This window comes from Corvus cornix, chromosome 11 (genome assembly GCF_000738735.6).
Source record: "Corvus cornix cornix isolate S_Up_H32 chromosome 11, ASM73873v5, whole genome shotgun sequence".
Lineage (NCBI taxonomy): Eukaryota > Metazoa > Chordata > Aves > Passeriformes > Corvidae > Corvus > Corvus cornix.
The window spans coordinates 10,258,526-10,272,854 of record NC_046341.1 but is presented as its reverse complement, the minus strand read 5'-3'; the positions used below and the strand labels follow the sequence as shown (position 1 = coordinate 10,272,854).

The following is a 14,329-nucleotide window of genomic DNA, read 5'->3' as shown; positions in this document are numbered from 1 at the left end:
ACTTCCTTTTCATGCTAGACAATAACTGAAAGAAGAGCATCAGTATCAGCAGAAGCAACAATGTAAGGAGAAACAACAAGAAGGACTCCTGTACACAGCCATACTTTAATTTCAGGTCATTTGCTTTCTCCTAGCATAGCATCAACAGAGAACTGCTCCATTACCTGTGGAGCTGAAGGGAACAGCATCACAGAAATGCCAGGCAATACAATACCTTGGTAAAGTCAACAAGCAATCAGAGAGTCATTCAGTCAGGGCTACAGGAAAACTTGCAGCAGTGCCCAGATATTTTTGCAGGTAAATCTGATTTTTCACACTAGGTTCACTAGTTTAAACAACAGAAACATCCATCAGTACAACGCTGGATGTTTGGTCAGTTAGGTGTCTTCAAAAATCTTGGCTATGACCAATACCACACATTTGCCTCTGGGACTTACAGCTGCTTTAAAGAGGTTAGTCTGAGTTCATATTAAAAACCATACATTGAACATTATTTCCTGAAAAAATTATCTTAATTGGTGAAATGTAATGAAATGGGCTAAAACTAAACCCTGCCTTAGGCATCAGGAGCTGTCAGAATGGCCAAAGCTGGACCAGAAGAAGATCCCAGGGAAAACTTTTGTTTCATCTCTGCCTGTCTACCTCTTTCCTGCCTGCCAGAGAGCTCAGAGCACACTGTCGTACTCACCAGGCAGCAGTCAAGGCTACGGAGAGCCTTAGAAGTAACTTTAATGGCCTTTGGCAGGATAAACCTTCTCTAAAGTTTGTATTTTTAGTCCATTTTCTAAGGTAGAAGTTAGTGATGGCGTAGCTTGTAACATGCCTCTGAAGAGGAAATGCTGGTGGATTTTGGAGCCAAAAAGGTCATTTTATCCTCAAAGGACAAGAAACCAGCAAAGGTCTGAGACTCCCTTTGTGTGCTTTACAGCACTGGGCACAGGGGGTACAGAGACTGGAAGAAGAGATGCCCAAGAACAAAAATGCAGCAGAAGGGAGAAACGCCTTTCCAGCTGCCAATCTCCAGGCAACTAAAGCCCACAGCCCCCCTCCTTCCCCATCCTCAGGGAGAGAGAGACCAACTGCTGCAGGACTTACAGGAACTGATCCTGGCAATGACAGACAAGACCCAAGCCTCAACAACCTTAGGAAAGAGCAGCTTTGCAGATGCACACTTTAAAAAAAAAAAAAAAAATCTCGTCCCAGGCCAGAGTAGAGACTTCTTAGACCCCAGATCACTGACACAACAGTCAGCAGTGGTGCTACTGTCATGTCAGTGCAGCTGTTGGCTCATCCACAGGAGAGGCTCAGCACAGATTTTAGATGCCAGGACAGAAAGCTCAGTCCAGGTGCAGCTCATCCTGCTGCGAGTCAGGGCTGCTGGCAGGACCCCGGCTCTATTCCCAGCTCTTCTAATTGCATCAAAGGGAGGCAGAGCAGGAAAATGCCACAATTCTATTTACAAAAGTAAGAGCTGATGAGGATTATTTACACACAGCAGTAATTCACAGTTACATCAAACCCTTGGGTACCTTAATTCTGTGCATCACACACAGAGCACAAAGGGTTTCTAATTGCAAGTCGCTGGTAGCCAGGAAAAAGCCCGGGGAGCTGGATCAAAGTAGGTGGGATACAAGCACCTAGGGAAGCTCAGAGATACCCCACAAGGTTTCACTGTCCTCAAAAAAATGCTCCTTCCTATACTTTGAGCCCAAATTCATAAACCTGTTAGAGAAAAGCTAATTTACTCAGAATTTTTCACCTGCTCAGGAAACACACAAAACTGAAGCTCCTGATCCTTGGGACCATTACTGTACCCCAGCACGTCATCCACAAGAGAGGTCTGCCTTCATTACCCTATCCTTGCCCATAATCATTCTGCACTCACCTGAAAAAGTCACACAGGTTTTGGTGACTGCAGCCAGGTACCTGCCAGGTCACTCCCCATTACACAGCTCCATTGGTGGTTCATCAGTGCTTCACTAAAGTTCAAGCAACTTCAACTAAAACCAGACACTGAGAGGAACCTTCAGCTAACAGGTCAAAATTATTTCTGAAAGCCAGGCTGAAGAAAGAGCACTGTACTTTTGAAACAACCTAGGGAAGCCCTTTCCTCACAAGCTTCCCCCATGGTAGGGGCCCAGGGTGTGCTGCCAGGTACCGCTTTATACCCCCAGGTTGTGGGCAGGTGTGCTGGGGATGAGTGTGTACCCCGGGGGAGAGGCTCAGGGCTGGGCAGGGCTGATGGCAGAAGCTCCAGCATCTCTGCTGGCGCAGCTTCACCCCTGGGGCCCCTTGTTCTGTAACGATTATTTGAAACATGGCAGTAAAAAGACTTAAAATTTCAGAACCAGAGACACTCTTACAGGTTTTGATACCGTTTGCCAAGTTTTAGTGTCATGCAAAATCGTTTGTTTGCTGGGTTTTTTGGAGGGAGGGAGCAAAAATAAACTTTCTCTGCAGAGTGACCTGCAGCAGAAAAAAGTGCCAGCGAAGCAGGAGAGCAGCAGCTGGGGCATTGCTGCCTGTGCTGGATGTGGCACTGTGCAGTCCCTGCTTGCTTCTCCCAAGAAACAGGCTGTCCTGGGCTAGTGCCACCTAGACAGCACATCCTTGCTACGCGTTCAGCTCGAACACGAACTCTATCCTGCAAGCAGGTGCCAACTGGAACAAAAGCATCCTCAAAAACAAGTATTCCATCCCTCTGCCTGATTGTCCTATTTCTGGGAAACAAATCAGTGCTTTAAGAAGGCCAAAGCATGCCTTGACCAAATACAGCTTTTTTTCTATTTAGAAGATACACAAGTGCCTTCAAGCTTTCCTCCTTCCCCTGCCATTCCAGGGGGAAAAACCCCAGCAAAACAGAAGAGAAATGAAGTCAAATATGCTTTATTACTTACTAGTTGGTAATGTAATACTTGTGACAAGCTGAACAGTTGTAGTAGGTGACTAGTGGAAGTCACTACACTGTTTAGAATGAAAACAGGAATGAGAGACAGCTCTGAAAGGGAGATTTTAAGCACAGCTCAGCCATCCTACCGTGCCCAAACCAAGTACTGTTATCCAGTTAATTTAGTGAATGAATCCCTCAGGGTCTCCAGCCATCTACCACTACAGCTCATTAGAGCCCAATATCCGACTTTTCATGTTGTATCACTGAAAGCACTTATGCTTAAAATGTAATTAAACTTAAAACAAACAAGGCCTCGTTTCCCCCCTCGGCTGCCCTGGGACGTGCCCCAGCCCTGCCTGCACGGCCAAAGGCACCCACCTCTGCTGTGTTATTCGGGAAAACGCCGCGTGCTCCCCACACCGACGGCTGACATTCGCCTGGCTGGTCATCCTGTGAGCAATTAGAAATCTAAATACTGGGTGTAATGCCTGGCTATTGGGATTTAGACTCTTACAAACGAGTAATGCAGTAAGACTTGCTGTCCAACGAGGTGTCTTATTGAAATATCCCAGGCTGGTTTGCTTGTCACAGCTGTCGTTTCAGCCATTTGCACTTACACTGTATTGCTTTCATTACAAAAATAGAAATTTGTGTCCTAAGTGCTGTTACATTACTAATGCTAAATATTTAATTCCCCGGGGTTCTAATTATGGTTGAGCACTGGCAACACTGATTCTACTTTTTAATAACAACTGTAAAAGCAATTTGAGCATTTTTCAATTAATTAAATACATAGTGTACGAGTAACCTCTTGTCATTTTGCCCTCCAGGACCTGAGCTAATTTGCGTGGAATAAAATGTTTTGAAAATTAACTGATATACTGGTCTGATCATTGTTGTTCTATTAAATTATAGTCTGCCAAATGAGTGGTGTATAATAGTTACATACTGTACTGTTCCCTTATTTATGATGGCGTGGTGGTTTTTTGAAAAACTTCTCCAGCACATTTCTAGAGAGCATACTGGAGAGGACTAATTAGCAAGCAGGAGATGGTCTGTGTACCACGGGCATCAGCAGACTTACAGTGCAGGGAGACTTCAGCGATGAAAAATAAAGCCTCTCTCCACTCTCCAGACCTCATTTTGAGCTTCTTTCATAGCTGAAATTAAAAGTGTTAATTAAATGACTGCATAAACTTCTATGGATTAGTTCGTAGTTTACACTTTAACATATGGGAATTGACTCAGAATATTAAGACACATGAGCAGTTTAGAAATGTTTTTGTCTTCAAATTGCAGAACCCAATAGGAAAAGATTTGTCCATAAAATGAGTTTGTTGCACTACAAAAACAGTTAAAAATACCTATCCTGCTCATGAAGACAACCAGGCATAAAACTAACTTGTACTGCATGCCTAACACAGTGCTAAAATTATAAAGTGCATTTTCCATTTACACAGTCCTAGAAGTTTAGAACACTGACACACAAGAGCACCTTATGCATCCTGGTAAGGGAAACTAACTTCTTTTCCAAGTCCCACATTAAAGACAATACAAAATCAACTGGGAAGAATTTAGCAAAAAACCCTAAAATTTTGAAAATCATTTTTCCACATGTTTATTCATAGCTGATGAATAATGTTCTTTCAGCATGTATTTTAATATTGTATTTTATTTTACAGCACGCAATAATGGTAAGTCAAACATATTGCTTGAAAAGTGCTTAAGGTCTAAATACTACAAAATATACAGGTGAAAGTTTGCTAGTTTTAGCCAAGTAATTTAACAGTAAGGACAACATTTTACTCTGAAGTCATATGAAATATGAATGATAGATAAGCAAGCCTATTTTTTCACAACTTGCAGAAGTATCACACATGTGGAACATTGCACTCATCATACTAGTTAAAATGAAACCCAGCCTCAGTTTAAGCTGAGTAAGATTTCTTGCTTGCTACCACGACACTCACGCACTAAGAGCTGCAATTCAAACTAAGCAGGATTGTATTTCAGTTAAAAAAAATAAATTAATTAAAAACTCCCACAATATACTGCAGATTTCTTTTGGTACCAAGCAAATTAATATTCTCAGTCAGCATTAGAACACTATTCTTTGCCAAATAAATACTAAATAGAATATACAATCACTGTCAAATAAAAGTGCTCAGGTCAAGCATTTGTGTGTAGGTGTATAAGTACATACATAAAACACATACATGGACAAAATATGAACACGAGCAATGTATTGCAATAACAGCTCTCTTCTTAAAGACAGATTTATATAACAGCATAAAACTTGGAAGTTATCTTTACTACTATTAAAAGCTCTCCAGTATCTCTAGACGTCTGCCTTCAATAAATCCTGGAAACATTCTGCTCACATACTGAGTTTTAAGGAATGTGAAGCATATGTCAGCTTCAATAAAAGCAGTACAGTTCTTTAATTACCCCATTCACCCAGCAGCTGCTTTAATGAAGTATTTTTCTGAACATGTAAAAATGTAAAATACCCAAAAAACCAGTCATCTATGTTCAATGACTACTCAGCATCTAACAATAATGGATATACTGGAGGACAAAAACGTGAGTTGTGCCAAGTCCATAATTCTCAGTGACTGACTGTAAAGCACTTAGAGTCAGCATTAAGCTTTTAAAACTCTAACCCTAATCAATCGTAAACAAAGAAATAAAGATCTCACAGTTATTTTTAAAATCTTTAACACTACCACATAACTTTAAATAATTTTTCTGCTTTTTCTGATTTGCAAAGCATTCTTCCCAAGTCAGTATGGACTTCTGCATGAAAACAGGCTTGTACATACAAGTTGAAAAATAACACTACCTATTTAAACACATGAGCTAATTATACCTGGCATTTTGGACTTTAGTGGGAATATATTGATTGCCTCACAGCAGAACACATCCCTGTTAGCCAAAACCAAAGGTGCACAAGATTCAGAAATCTATGTGGAGACAACCTTTCCCCTTCTCCAAACACTTCTGCCCACAAGTCTTTTCATGGTACAGGACAGCAAACACCATCTCCCCAGGCTGTAGGGAACTTGGAAAAGTATGACTTGCTCACATTTATTTCAACCTTGGTGACAGCACAGCAACAAAAAGCCCATTAAAAAGAAAAAAGGCAGATAACTGGATACAATCAACTTGCAATAATTTTCTTGCAACATGTTAGTGAATGGGTGCCAGCTGACTAATCTTAGTAGAGAACAAACCTAATTTACCCACAGCAGGATGTTGTCAGATTATTTTCAACCTAATAATTATTTCTAGCAGAAAGGCAACATTACACTTTGTAGAAGTAGACACTCTGTAGAAGACATTTGCTGTGAAAAAATATGTTCATGTGCTGTCTGATTAATGTGGGTAGGAGCAGGATGGATGAACCAGAGAAACCCACCTAAGCCAACGAAACACCCTACAGAAGCAAGCAGTCAGGTGAAAGAGGATCTTTGAAAAAAGGCATGGCATTAGGAGACAGGAACACTATCAACGTCCCTCCCAATCCTTTTTGAAGAGAAGCTTAAATAACTCTGAGTAACTTTTCAATTGAAGCTGCTATTCTATGAAGGTATTTGCTACGCTGAGACTTCTCGCTCCCTTCCAAACCAGAAGGATGTCTAAGATGACCCAGTCTGACCCCAAGTGTTGCAAAAGCCACAGAAGCCTGTGAGGAATTCCTCTACCACACCCAGCCATTTGTTCAAGCATATACCTCTATAAAAATATTTCATCCTCATTCAAAAGATAGAAAATCTAATATTCCCTTCCTTATAATTTCTAATGAATCATTGCTCTTATTAAAAGTTTGCTCCTTAGTTCGTCATTAACTGATTTTTATCTCTGTATATTGTCAACACATATTGCCTTAAAAATGTTGTGCTATGTCTGGACTATGAAAAGAGTCATATAAAATCGAGTGTCCCATTACAGATGTAAAGATTATTTTCAGGAATGCACCTTTTATTCAATCAAGTTAGAACTGAAATTAAAGAAGTTAGAAAGTAACCGTATCGTACCAGTTAAGAAGGTAACTATGTTTTATCCAACATATTTGTGGAGAACATATATAGAAATCATGTGTTTATAATAATAAACACACCATTATGAGTGGGATTCGTGATAGATTCAGACTAATGCAGCAATCACTGAAGAGCCAGGAAGTCTACTTGAAACCAACCTATTATTTGGAATATTTATAAGAAGAAAATCTACCTTCCCTGAAGTTTTATTTTGTTATCTTTTTAGCACTACATAAACAGTATGGCAGTCTTAACTGTAGTATTTGTTCATTTTAAGTGCTTGGATGTAAAATTGTATTTATCAGTTTAACATCCATGACAGAGCTCTACGCAAGATGTTATTTTGCAGTACTTGTTTACCACTTAGGCAGGTAAAAAAGATTCCTCGGCAATCACAAGCATTTCATGAAACATTTCAGTCCCACTACTACAATAGTCCATTTTAAGATAAAAAGAGTTATATGAATTATGGGCTGTCTCAGAGAGCTGTGGAGACTCATTTGCACTTAGTTCATGGTCAGGGGAGACATGTGACAGTCATTTGGAGGAGGCACATCACTTCTGAAGCTAGGACTGAGAGCTCAGCCATGGCTTGACACTGGGCTGCTGGAACAGGGCACAGCTCTCACACCTGGAGCTGCACCCACCTTCACTGTGGAGCTCAGCGATTGGATCAGGGCAAGCTGAGGATCTTGGAAACTATGTGGCTGGCACTTTGCCTCCTTGACCTATGCACACACCAAGCACTCCACTGCAACTACAGGCTAACAAGGGTAAGAAGGAGTTTGACTGAGGAGCCCAACATTTTCTCAGCATACTGCAGTACAGAGCCAAGTCAACTCAAAACTTGACAGAAGAGCAATAGCTTTCCCACTATGTCTTATCATAACTACTTTGTTTTCACACAGAATTATAAAATATTAGCAAAGTCTAAGTTTGTGCACATTCCCAAATGTCTCTTTAAACCTTAGTCCTGGGACCCACCCTGCCTCATCCCTTCACATTACTATTCACATTACTATTTTTCAGACCCACAGTTCAGGGAACAGCCGATGCGGGCCCTGATCTGAAGACACTGTGACAAGGTAGTGCTGCCAAGGATAAACAGCCAGGGCAAGCAGTCCTGTACAGTGCCTTCTGTACAGTATGGCCACTGCATATTTCCTCATCCTTTATCATAAGGCCAAATAAAAGATAATGGATGCCACACAAACTGAGCTGGAAGTTCAGTCCTTTCTGTGACTGAGCTGTGTTCTTTTCACCTGGCAGTGCCCTGACAAGAGATGTCAGCAGTATTGCTGCTCTCAGGTTTCTGACAGATCAGAAGGCCTCTTGCTCTTTGTATGCCCAAGCCAGCAATAGGAAGGCACCTACAGTCCACAGCCTTCACACAAGGGTCAGTGCTGAAGGAACTGTTTAGTGCACTGTTTTTCCTCAGTATGTCTTTCAGTACTAAAGATTATCCATACCATTCTCATTTTGGCACAGGGAATATCAAGAGCTTGGATGCCTCACCAGACTCCAGCATCTACTGATTCAACACTGTAGAGAAGCAACAGCAGCCACTCCTGCTGGAGGTGTTCTCCCTTCTCCATTCAAGGCAGCCCATGTGTCAAAAGCAGTTCTCCCGAGGCATGTGTTGGCTGAGGCAGCCTCGTTGATGAGTGAAGTAAACAGTGTGTTCTCTAGGTAATGGAAACGCTTGTACCATTCCCACACCTTGACCAGATACATTTTCCTGAAGTAGGTGTCTGTCATGCACACACACTCACACCAGGTCTCTCCCCTCATACTGGCACACACAAGGAGTAAGTCAAACAGCACAGGTTTATTTTGCATTATCCAGGATGACCCTGAAATGTGAATATTATGTGTAACAGATCTGCACAGCTTTCTAACACATCCAATTTTTACCACATCCGAGAGATGTAACTGCACCTGCTGAAAAGGCGACACACCAGGGCCAGTCCTCAACAACCCTCTTGTCAACACACCACCCTTCCCAGACATGATGTCTGCACAGCTGGTCTCTGTATGCCCTGTCCTTTCATCAGAGTGACCCAGGGTGCTGGATAACTAATATTTGATAACACGATTAACTTTCGCTGAAATAAGTCTGGGTGTGCTCAGGGAAACAGTTCAGTTCGCTTCCCTAGCAGGGGCTATAACCTTCGGGAGAGAAGGAGCAAGCAAGCGTGTACGAAGCCTCCTTCCTTAACCAGCACAGCTGCTGACAAAGGAGCCTGTATCTCTCGCCTTCTCTGAAGTTAATCCCAGCAGTTTAAAGCTGACTTGTGAAAAAAACATGAATCTGAAGTTACTCTGAAATGCTACTCCAAGGACACATTAGTTCCACTAGAGTCAAAGTATACACCAGACGCAATAGGTCAAGCTCTAGTCGAAGAGATTGCACAGAAAGTAAGAGCTAATAATTCTTAATTTGGCATAACATGACATTCCCAACAGCTTCTCTCTCTCCTTCCAGTAATTGTATCTTGGCAGTATACATATTAAAAAAATCATTGCACAAAAGACATGTGCTGTTGGGGAAAAAAAAAAAAAAACAAAAACCGAAGCACCTTTCTTTGTGTTGTGTCATTCCAAAACCTGAAGACACTTTCACTGAAAGGCAAAATATGCTGATCAAACCACAAAGGGTACAAAACCTCATTCGTTCCTTATTTGTTTAAGAATTACTAAAAAGAAACATTTTTGCAGGAGGCTAAGGCAACAGTAATTTAGACAATAATAAATTGAGCATTGTAAGAATAACTAGTCCATTGAATAAAAGAACACTGGCAAGAAACTTTTCACATGGCATTCAACAGACATTCAAATAAATGAATGAAGCATGCAAGTTAAATTACTTCAAAAATAAAGACTTTCCAGCAGTTTACCATAATGACAACGTTCTATAGCAAGATACAATAGCTCTTTGTAGCCTAAAAATTGTCAGTTTTATTTTACAAAGATGACTTCCAAAAGCATCTTGTCATGATAATTGAGTTTTTAGGAAAAAACAACCTGTCATTTGATAAATAGATGAAATTAACTGTCATTAAAGCCACTTAAGCACTCCTCCTTCCTGTTATCCTTCTCATCTCAGCAGTAACTGATAAGATTTCAGGGAGGCTCAGTCATTGATGGCAGGATCTAGAAAAGAAACAATTTTGCATACAGTTATCATTCTCATTCACAGCTTCTAGTTATTGTATTTCACTAACCTGCACTTAATTGGCTTCCTTCTGCCCCTGGCATGAGTACAGTGAACCAGGTACTTCCCACAAATCACTGCTCACTGTTAACACCTTACACCATGAAAATATTGAGGTGGTTGCAATCCTACGGTGTTAATATTACATATAAAGGTAACAGTAGCAAAATCCTGGTAACAGAGTCCCATTATCCACCAACTGTGAGTTGCTAATACCAGCCAGTGCTTTAGCCAGTAGGGACCAGACATTACTCATTATCATGCAGTTCATTACTTATGGGACATGGTTGAACTTGAGCCTGTAACTTCTGGAAAATGTACCACTCGTGCACAGGAACACACCAATGAAATAAATGAAGGACCAGATGCAACAGTTACAGCAGAATTAGTGAAGAGGCAAACTACAACTGCACACTTCCTCCCCCTGTTCCCCTCCCAAAAACATTATCCAAGATTTTGTCTGACTAAGCAAGCAGCTTCAAGAGGAAAGGAGGACGTGGACTGGGTAAAGAAAAAGCTCTGAGCCTTGCATATCCAGACTAACTCTCGTGCAACCCCAGGAGGTTGTGTGCATGGCAACCCCACTTCCAACATACAGAGTAATTAATTGTATTCCCACACTAAAGCTACCATGGCACACCTCCACCTTGGCAGATTTCTAGCTGGCTTGAATCCTTTCCACCTTCCACATGCCAGGTTCCTCACACCAACTGGCCCTCAGTGACAGCTGAGTTTTTAATGCCATACAATACCTTGATGCAAATGGGTTTTGCCCTTTTTCCCACCTTTTGCTAGACTACACTGCCACTTAGTCACTGCACTGACATAACAACTCCACCTTCTCTACTGCAGCGCAGCTGTACATCCACTGACGTGACAATGGGAAGTGAGGGGCTTCATCCCTACAGGAGCAGAGCTGCCTTTCAGTTTGCAACCTGCATCATTTTCATGCCGAGGACAGAGCATATGGTCCTTCGAAGGGACATCAAAATAAATATGACAGGTCAGTGCAATCATCATACTGAATGAATTCAAATGATGCCATATCTAAAATGAAATGTGTGCACATAATAAAGATTCAAATGACAAAAAAATTCCCCTACCCTTTATCCCTCTCTGAATTATTTATGAATTCTGCAACTCCAGCTGTTGCCACCAGCCCAAGGACATTACTTCATTTTGGGAATGACACTTCATATTAAAAGATAAGTTAACAAAAGAAAACAAAAAAAGAAAGGAAAAAAAGGACACTGTGGGCTTTTAAAGACCACAGAAAAGCAGAATACATCTTTTCCAAGCTTTTACAAAGGAAAATAATCAACAATCAATTCTGTTCATGTTTCTCAACTTGTTTCCATAATTCCAGACACAGATTTCAACACTCATGCAAGTCAGCCATGCCTTTTTAACCACTGCAGTTAAGCAAGACCCTCAAAGCATCTTGGATCCCTCACATATTTTTATAGGGTTATCTCAGTCTTACAGTTCACCATAAACCAACCATATGCCAACACACCAAAGACTGTGATACTATCAGCACTACTGACAACTTTTAGTACATAAAATGGTCCTTCCAAAATAATGGAATATTTGCATATATGGAATAGCTTTTGAGAAAAGCAATAATTTGTTCACAAATTTAAACAAAAAGGAACAACACCTTCAAAGTGTAGTTTAGGGCTCAAGTAATCATGACATTTAGATGATCAAATTCTACATAGGGCCATCTGCCCACTTGTAGACTGCTCTGATTTGGGTTCTATCACATATTAGTTCTTAGATTTCAAATAAGTAATTTGGCAATGGGAAGGAAGCAGCATGGAGAAGGCTTAGCCAGTAAGCCCAATTTCCATCACCTCTATCAACATGCTCTCCTCCTTTACTTTAAACTATGAACTTGTTTTAGTTGGCTGGTCTGTAGAGCAGATAGATAACACAGAAGCTGAGTAAATAGGAAAAAAAAAAAAATCCACCATTGGTTTTGGTTGCTACTTTATTCATAATGGAATCGAGATCTGAATTGTTACACAAAACCACCCACTACAAGAACATACTGATGCACTGTGCTCCCATCAGGTTTGAAATTAACTGAAATGAGTCAAAATTTGCAAGTTGCCAAGTGCTGAAGGACATACAGCCCTTAAATATTAACCCTTAATGACTGACCAATAGCCTCATCTCAGCCACAAAGGATATTATTCTGTTCTCTACCCATGATCTTAATTTCACAGCGTTTTTTACTTTTACCTAACTGAACAGCAACTGAGCTTGTTCTAGTCCTGGGAGATCCCAAATGCCACAAGAACTTTTAACCAATTAGTGATTTAGGATTGTTTTTTGTCTGAGGCTTTTATTCTCCTCCATAATCACCTGAAAGTGGACTAACAATTGTCACAGTTCTAACACCAAGAGATGTGTGAACAACAGAGCTTCCAAGGTAACATCATCAGACATCTCCACTATCACCCAAAAAGCCTCAAAGCCAAGAATGCACCATTTGCCTTTAGTGCCAAGCACACGGTTCAGGCCTGAGCTGGAATGCCAGATATTCAATAAACAAACTCATCTTTGGGAAAGGCAGCAAAGCAAGAGCTGTTACCTGGCTTGCAAGTGAAAAACGCCAATGGCTTGAAAGCAGAGCCCACTTCGGTTTCACTTCCAGCAGTACCTCCAGCAGTATCTGCTGTTACTCAGTTTGGTACCATGAGCTCATGCAGTGTTATTCAGGAAAAGGAGATGTTGTTAAAACAAACATTTATTTGCCCTTCAGTCTGCACCAGAGCTGGCACCCAGCCCTGAACAGTCTCCCTCTTCCTCGCTACTGTGGGAAAGCTACCAAACAAGAATCCTCCCCTTCCATCTCCTGCTGTTGGCCAAAAAAACATAAAGGTACAGAAACAAAGAGAACAGGAAGAGAATTTGAGGTGTGTAAAATGCCACTGAGCAGGAAATTAAGGTTCAACATTGTAACATTTGTAGATTTCTTGTAACATTTAACAAGAGACCCAAATTCTCCTGTTGCCACGGCTATATATTTCAGTTTATTACTGCCTCACCATTAATAATTCTCCAATATTTTGGAAATCCCAGGTGCTATGCACAAACCCTCTCAAAACTACAATTATTTACAGTTGCAACCCACTCAAATGTACATCACTTTTTTTTTCTGAAAACTAACAAATTAAAAACAGGAACATATCTCACATTCCAGGGTTGCCATTTAACTCTCAATGCCACAGGTTCTCAAGTGCCTCCTGAAATAGTTTCTAGCTGTGCTAAAGGAATGACATTTGGAAAAAATCACCTGTGTGCTGATAGGAAAACATCCTTCTGAAGATTTTCACAAGCTAGTTGCATGCAATTGAAGTTAGTCCTCAGAAAATAAGGAAAAGTCGCCTTCATGCCCAAACATGCTCACTAAATGCTTCTGGCTATGACATTATTTCCTAATTGACATATTATACACAACACCTCAAGAAAATATCTTTTTGTCTATGTCTGGATTACATGGCTATTTATACCCAGTGCTTCTGCAGAGCCTTCCCAATGTTGCACAATACTCTTGAATACAAATGACCAATTGATCCTTTCACATGATAGGGTGGGGTTTTTTTTTAGCGTTCAATACTTTTAATGTTAAAAAAAATTGTACCTCAACATGGTCTTTAATCGAATCCTTACCCTGAACAACTGAAGTACATTCGTATTAATCTATTAGATGCTTTTCCACACCACACCTATGGCACTGCATAAATTACTGTAATTTAAATGAATTACTGCTTGAGAATTCTCATTTGGTAAAAAACATGCGGTGTTACATGTTATGGAAAGAAAAACATGCATTAGGGTAACTAAGTTTTATAACACAGTATATCTAGGTGCTCATAAACCAGCCATTTTAAACTGTTGAAGGACAAGAACATTAGCTGATCACACAGAAAACACATCAGTATGTCAAGAAGTCAATAATATGAAATTAAATCTACAGTTTATTTAGATATATTTCCATTCTCATATTCAGAATCCACATTAAAAATGCCATTAGGCAAGCCAGAGAATATTACTGCAAAAGACATTTACACCAATAGTAATTCTATCTCTGCCCTGGATAACTTGAATTTTCCTCTTTAAGCGTTTGATCTACTGAAACATGAACTTGGAGGAAAAACAAAAAGAAAAACATAA

At 40.5% G+C, this 14,329-nt stretch overlaps 1 long non-coding RNA gene across 12 annotated transcripts in view; it reads right to left on the bottom strand.

Annotated features, from left to right (window-relative positions):
• Positions 1–14,329, bottom strand: part of LOC104687473 — a 45,516-nt gene that overhangs the window by 17,445 nt on the left and 13,742 nt on the right. For 9 of the 12 annotated variants that reach the window (XR_005602893.1, XR_005602890.1, XR_005602889.1 and 6 more), the window contains one exon: positions 5,117–10,083. The exons of 1 other annotated variant lie outside the window; for it this stretch is intronic. This is a non-coding gene — a long non-coding RNA (uncharacterized LOC104687473). Of the gene's footprint in view, positions 1–3,974; positions 4,051–5,116; positions 10,084–14,329 lie in introns of those variants that run through there. 2 more of the 12 variants (XR_002044878.3, XR_002044879.3) reach the window with 1 other exon arrangement.